The sequence below is a fragment of the Protomyctophum parallelum genome, assembly GCF_964188405.1.
Source record: "Protomyctophum parallelum genome assembly, chromosome: 20".
Taxonomy (NCBI): domain Eukaryota; kingdom Metazoa; phylum Chordata; class Actinopteri; order Myctophiformes; family Myctophidae; genus Protomyctophum; species Protomyctophum parallelum.
Genome location: NC_139718.1, coordinates 35,441,249 through 35,448,748, shown reverse-complemented (window position 1 = coordinate 35,448,748; position 7,500 = coordinate 35,441,249). Strand labels below are relative to the sequence as shown.

Here is a 7,500-nt window from a genome sequence, read left to right as displayed (position 1 = left end):
TACTGTAATTGGACCTGGGTTTTGGTGTGTGTGTGTGTGTGTGTGTGTGTGTGTGTGTGTGTGTGTGTGTGTGTGTGTGTGTGTGTGTGTGTGTGTGTGTGTGTGTGTGTGTGTGTGTGTGTGTGTGTGTGTGTGTGTGTGTGTGTGTGTGTGTGTGTGTGTGTGTGTGTGTGTGTGTGTGTGTGTGTGTGTGTGTGTGTGTGTGTGTGTGTGTGTGTGCGCGTGCGTGCGTGTTGTGAGTTTGAGGGCCAAATGTCCCCACCACAAGTATAGTAGAATTATCAATACTAGACCTGTGCTCGTCGGCCACTGGCGTACTTGGGAACCTAATAATACCATTGTCATAGCGCCCGTTTTAACGATCTGTCTGCGTCCCTTTTGTGCATTATGGAGTGCTCTGTATCTGCCTGTGTCTGAAGAGTGCAAACTGACTGTGAAAAGGACTGTAAGTAATCAAATGGCAGGTGTGGGGTTGCCATGGCAATCAATTGGCAGAGGCTGAAGGTGAGGGGACTTTAGGCTCTTTAGGTCCCCTGGCAGAGCCTGACCAGAGCCTTTTGTGGACAGTGTTTCTGTACAACGGTGTATCCCACAGACTCAAGGCCGGGCACTGCGCTCCCTGTGGTGGTGTGGAACGTGCGTGTCAAATTTCGGTGGAGCAAACGGTTCTCAACTTACGTGGATTACAACCGTAACAGACAGACAGACAGACGGCATTTATAGTTAGATTGACATTGTTCTGGTACTCAAGAGAAAGAGAAATTGTTTTATGATGAAAAAATTCATTAGGGTTGGCGTTATTCCCGATTCATGCTTCGCTGTGTGCCCAAATCTACAATCAGTGCAACGCTTTTTGAGCTTGTAAATCTGTTATTTCCGGTGTGCAACACTAGTGTCCAACTAAATTTAACTCAACTTTAGGATTTTGGTTAAAACATTTAAATATAAAAACGATTAAAAAGAAAAAATCTAAATTGCCTAAAATGTGGATGTCTTCACAAGTCACAGTCACAGATGTTTGTCTCTCTGCCCTTTAAGTCCACGACTCCCACCCACCTCAAGGGGGCAGTAAATGCTGTTCATCTCTCATTCCCCCTAGTCCATGGGTCTTCAACAAGGGGTCCGGGACCCTTTAGGGTCCTCAGTGTTACTACAGAGGGGGCAAATATAAATATTTGTGTGATACGTAGGAGGAGCTGTTGGTGGTGAGCAGGGCTACTCCATTTAAGATTAAAAATCCACATTATGCCAAACCTCAAATGAACAAAAACATTGTGACTGATGAAGTTAAAGAAAATGAAGTTAAAGATTCCCTGAAGAAGGCCGAAAGGCCGAAACGTTGGTTTCTAATAAACATACAGCATCATGGCTATGAGTGTGCGGCCTTTTCTCTTCTCTACTTGTTTATTGCCTTAGGCCAGCACCTCACCAACACTGGTGTGCGCCCTTTCCTGCTTTGTCTAAGACAACATAAGGACCGGGAAGTCTGGCGTAGCATTGTGGAATCCATGATCTCGACTGCGGTCGAAAAATTATGATGATGAAATCATGTTAACACACTCGCCATTGCCGTAGATATATGGCAATTCGTCTTTTATGGTGTTTATCATCGTTCGAGTCGTGATGCTAATTACATCAGCACTGGTCTGCTAGGTCATGTCAACAGCAATGCCATCTTGAACTGCGCACGCACCCACACCCACTGTATCTGTTTCTTTCTGTCGCCTTTATCTCAAATTCCTTGTCCCAAATGGCATTTTTGGTCAAAACAAGGTTTATTCCACGCAGTCAACCTTTCTGATCATCGAGCGGTAGTTCCGGATATGCTCCGACTCCACACGCAGTGCAAGTAACAAAAATAACATCCGGTCGCGGGTTTTTGGCTATTCTAAATGAGGGTAAAACGGGGGGGAATCCTGTCATGAATTACAGCAAATTAATTAATTAATCCTGGCGGCCAAACGGTTTAGTTGGCAACAATGCAAAACTAGCGACAGGATGTATGTTGGTAGCAGCATAGGTACGATACATTCTACCCATGATAGAACTTGATCTTGTTTCATTCGTATACAATTCCCAGTTAAAAAATAATAATAATAATCCCATTTTTACAACTTGACAGTTTCTCAATATAGATTTACACCACAGAATAAATGTGTTGCGCTGCTGTAATCAGAGGAGGCATTGCCGGACTTCAAAATGAGCCCTCCCCCCCCCCCCCCCCAATTTTTTTTTTAAGAAAAAATAAAACTTCAGTCCTGCACGTAGCATGAAATCCAATTTCACGTCTGTTGATGTGTATTGCAGCAAGCAACACCAAACCGTCTTCTGTGGTGTCTCGCCCTTTGGTGTGAGAGGTGGCACTGGGAAACTAGCTGCCAATCCATTATCGTCAGGGCGTAACCCGTCACTGTTGATCGGTAATTTTACTTGAAAGCGTTGGTAAAGTAAACAGACTGGCGCACACAGCCTTCATGGCAGCATCCGTCACATCCTTCATATTCAGTATTTTTCCTGCACAGTGTTTTGCTGGTGAATAATGTTAAACATTCACAGAAAAAATAGCAGATCTTAGTGATTCCCGGCAATCGATTCCTTTTTCAATTCATCAAATAATATATATCCTCTTGACTACTAGACGATCGACAAGCTCACACACCAGCCCGGTTGATGGCTGAGATTACAGTTCCCATAGCCGCTTGTACCCAGGCTTTTATTTTCGTTTGCGTTCGGCTCAAAATATGAAAGCCTGGGGGAACGAGAGACATTTCCTGGTCTATAGCAGAGTAGGAGTGTGAACTACAGTGCAGACGGGGCGTCACTTTCCTCCGCTGGTTTTATACCAGGGAGGGGAGGGGCGGAGGGGGGCAGGGGTGGGGGCTCAGATCTGTGAACCAATATTCTCCAGCGGTTGCTCCTTGCGTGCCCGCATCTCTAGAGCAGAAAGGCCTTGCTACAGTTCCCTTACCTTTCCTTTTTCTCAATTCAACGTCGGCTGTGCTAGTCTTGGCAAAATTATTTGTGGTTTGTCCAAAAGTGTTGTACCAAGTTCCCTTTCTTCTCTATCAGCTGTAGTTGTTGAAGACAAGACAAGTAATGTACATTTTTCCATTTGACGCAATGAATTAAATGACTACGCTTGCCATGAACATCATAGTTCTTTAGATGTTTGGTGTCTCTTCCCAAACTTGTTTTCCAACTACCGTAATTTCCGGACTATAAGCCGCACCTGAATATAAGCCGCACCAGCCAAATTTAGGGAAAATCCCATATACAAGCCGCACCGGACTATAAGCCGCACCAGACTATAAGCCGCAGCTACGTTAGCTCAGAGCCTGAGATGGCTCTGCGTTAGCTGTAAAAATCCATAGATTAGCCGCACCGTTGTATAAGCCGCAGGGTTCAAATCATGGGTAAAAAGCCGCGGCTTATAGTCCGGAATTTTTTTCTTTTTTCAGTACTTTTTTCAATGTCATTTCACCCTGTATTTTCTTGTGTGGTCTCTTTAGCTTGTGGTTGATAATTAGTAGTAGCCTATACAGTAGTACTAAACAGGTGTCTCACCTGGCCATTTATATGCTGACAGGGCCATTCCTATGCTAATTGGCACTGTGCTGCTCCCCCTAATTGGATTTGTTGGGGTTTCACAATTCAAACCAGCCCTGAGTGTGATTTGACTGCAGATTATATGAATGGATATTTTCGTCTGAGTTTTCAAATTGTTTCCGCTATCGACCCAAAGAGCCCCTTAGGAATAGTCCGGTCGATCTTAAAGACATGGTTGCCCACCCCTGCCTCAGTCTAATAAGAATATGTGAGAAAGTTGGATGAAAGGCAAATTTATACGTTTCTCTTCTAATTTCCTTTATCTTGTGGGAACACTCTCCCTCTTGTAGACACACACACACACACTTTCACTTTCTCGCTCACACACACACACACACACACACACACACACACACACACACACACACACACACACACAGTGCCGTCTGCCGAGGCTTTACATTGACAAATTAGTCCAGGTGAAATGGTGTTGTCCTAATTGATGGCTTCCGCTAAACAAATGGAATGGCCGTTTCCAGAACTCCAGCAGACATTACAGTTTTTTGTTTCTCCTCTAGAGGGCAGAGTCCTGCAGGTCTCAGGTAATCTAAGGTAATCTCTAGGCAGTGGTTCTCAAACCTTTACGCACAAGAACAACATTTATACTGTATATATCTGGCCATCTTATCAAAGTGGTGAATATACTGTAATTGGCTCCACGGGCTACATTTGTACACTCTGAGCTAAGACTTGACCTGACTGATCCTGACTGTCAGGATTCATAGCATTTTTCACCAACCTTTGAAAAACCATAGAATATTCTGTGTCGCTCCATTCCTCAAATGACGGACGCGCACGGAAGTGCTAGAATCGGAAAATATTCATGATCCATACGCGACAAACAATTTGAAAGCTTAAGGCTCTGGTGTAGAACGAGCGCAGTTGTCCCATAGGAATGCATTATGTGGTGTTTTTTTCCCAAGCTTGTAAGCTTGGGAACACCATTTGTTCCGGAACCCCACGGAAAACAAATGGTGACCCACAGGTTATAGCGAACAGTGCCACCCAGCGCCATTGGGGAAAAGAGATGTCAAGGACGTCATTGGCAGTCAATGAGACAACCCTGAGGAGAATGTACCGTAACTTTTTACTTTGAGGAAGGACCCCCAAATTGACACTAATTAGCCCGCGGACCCCCATTTTAAAACATATATGCCAGGGAGCCCCATAAGATTGATTCTGAGAGTGATAACAGTGATTCTCAACCAGTTTGACATCCAATAGGCTACGCACCCCAATTTATATTTTTATCTTGGAGTGTACAAATAGAACCAAATGGACCCCAACGGGTCCCTTTGGTTCCATCTGTACACTCTCAGAGTTTACAGACCCATAAGGTTCCGTTTGGTTCCAAACTATCACTTAGCTGTGGACCCCCTGGAACTCCCTCAAGGGCCGCTGGGGGTCCCCGGACCCCACCATGAGAACCACTGACATAACGTTTGTCCTGTTTGCCACCACAGCTATAGTGCCGATCCAGAAAAGTCCCCAAATAGATGGATGGTTTTGTGACACAGCACTGAAACGTATTTGAAAAGTGTTCCTCCTCTTTCCTCCTCAGACCACTCTCTGCTCATTATATGGTGGGCCTATTCATAGCCTTGGTTGAGAAGACAAACATATTTTAACTGTGTGTGTGTGCAGTACTGTATGTGTGTGTGTAAAATAAAACATGGGAAACACTATGGGGAGTACAACCCGACCCCAACCTGTCAGGATGTAGTCTGGCTCCTCACAGAAGCAAACCCTCTAAAGTGAAGATATTGTATATCGTCCATGTCGTGTGGAAACCTCATATGTCCAAAACTGTTACTTTTCAGGATTATAATTTAAAAAATTGCAAAAATAGCAGAACTGCAAGATGGAAATGTGTCGGTTCGCACCGCGCTTCGAGCTTGCGGATCTACTTTTGATGCTCTTGCTGTGACCCTGTGGTATGATCAAGTAGGGCGTTACATTTACGAGAAAACACAAAAAAGTCAGAATATGGAGATAAGAGTTTTTTTGCAAGACAGCATCAACATTGGTTTCTTCAGCAGCTCCTCTGTAACCTTTTAACCCACAATGTTGTACGAGGATTAGCAGATTCAAGAGGGCTTAGTTGTCACTCATTCACTCATTCATGTACAATCAGCCAAAGGTTGGCGTGGCATGTGCCACAGAGTGTGCTAAACTATAATAATAATAACAATGTATACCGGAAACAATATACATGCTGTACATATATTACACTTTTAGGGAACACACTGCACGTAAGGGTAACATACCTTTTTTGGGCCATGGGGTTTAAGAAAAGAGGTGAAATATTTTTTGTAAAGAAATGGGGAGTCTACACTACAGAAATATATATAATTACGTATTAGGCCCTTTTATTGTTCTTCTTTTGTCAGGTGAAAACCTGTTTACCCATGAAATGGGTGGAGACAGCGCTTCTTTCACCTGAAAATTATATAACTATGTGATCAATTCTTGTTAGTTTTTTTCCCCCTTCAAGAAGTTAGTTACTTTATTAATTTGATTAAGGGACCATCATTTCCATGGACGACATCAGATCATAATGTAACCTAGGCTATAACTCGCACAAGCCCAACACACACCGGGTGCGATACGCCAGAACAGTGGTGTATCGGAGCGTCAGGCGAGGTGTGAACGAGCGTCGGACGCCGCCGGTGTGGGATAGGTTCATTGAAAATAACGGAGGCGGCTGTTTTGACGTGCGGCATTCGCAGACGGTGTGTGTTGGGCTTCACTCATTCACTCACTCGACGAGTTTCCAGATATGCTTATTTACAACGACGCCCTGCATTTTCGACCTTGACAAAATGCTTGGTATGCTTTGCATGATGTAATCAGGTCAGTTTGAGTGTGTTAATTTGTTAGCAGGAGAACTACACATTTGGATTCAACTTGGAGGGAATGATCGGTATAGGATGTCCCAAACAGATGATAGGCTTTTGAGTTGAAAGGTCACAGTCAAGGCCAAGAAATGACCTTTAGCGAAGTAACTGGAGAACCGATGGCTGGAGGATCATGGAACTCTGAATGAATGACAATGCCTTAAAGAGGTGATTAAGTTCTGGGCTGCAAAGGTAAATAATCCAATGGGTTGATCCAAAGAGAGGTTGTTAATTAAACATCTACTGATACATGAACTTGGGCACGTCATCAGTGTTGAAAGAAGATAATTTTAACATCAAGGTCCTATTCAAGGTCAAAATTTTCTCACTGGTACACGAGTCAGTGCATCTCACTGGTACACGAGTCAGTGCATCTCACTGGTACACGAGTCAGTGCATCTCACTGGTACACGAGTCAGTGCATCTCACTGGTACACGAGTCAGTGCATCTCACTGGTACACGAGTCAAATGCTCTGTTTGCGGCTCCTCGTGCCGGTAAGGGCACCAAAACATGTATCATTTAATCACTTTAATGGGTGAAATATGCAAAGAAAATAACATAATGTATGTTTTCTTTTAACACAGCTCTATGTTGAGAGGAGGGATGCACCGATGAATCGGCCACATATGGATATCGGCCGATATTTGCCGTTATCGGTCAGGCCATTAAAACTGACATTGACCGATGGCAGTAGCCAATATTGTTGATAAGCATACATTTCTCGTTGGCTATGTTGGTGTGTTGGTTAATACTGCAGCCTGCAAAGTTGTGGATTCTGAATATGTCCTGTTTTGAGGATGTATTTGAATAAAAAAACAACAAAACTAAATAAACATAAACGGCTATCGGCTAAATTGTTTCTTTTAAACATCGGTATCGGACAATAATTTCCATATCGGTGAATCCCTAGTGTAACTACATTTTAACTACAACAAATGATACCACGCAAGTTGTTTTGGACTGCAGCAGGGCCAGATTTACCCTCCCAAGGGCCC

General features: G+C 43.7%; 1 protein-coding gene across 1 annotated transcript in view; it reads left to right on the top strand.

Annotated features, from left to right (window-relative positions):
* Positions 1-7,500, top strand: part of eipr1 (EARP complex and GARP complex interacting protein 1) — an 83,850-nt gene that overhangs the window by 33,205 nt on the left and 43,145 nt on the right.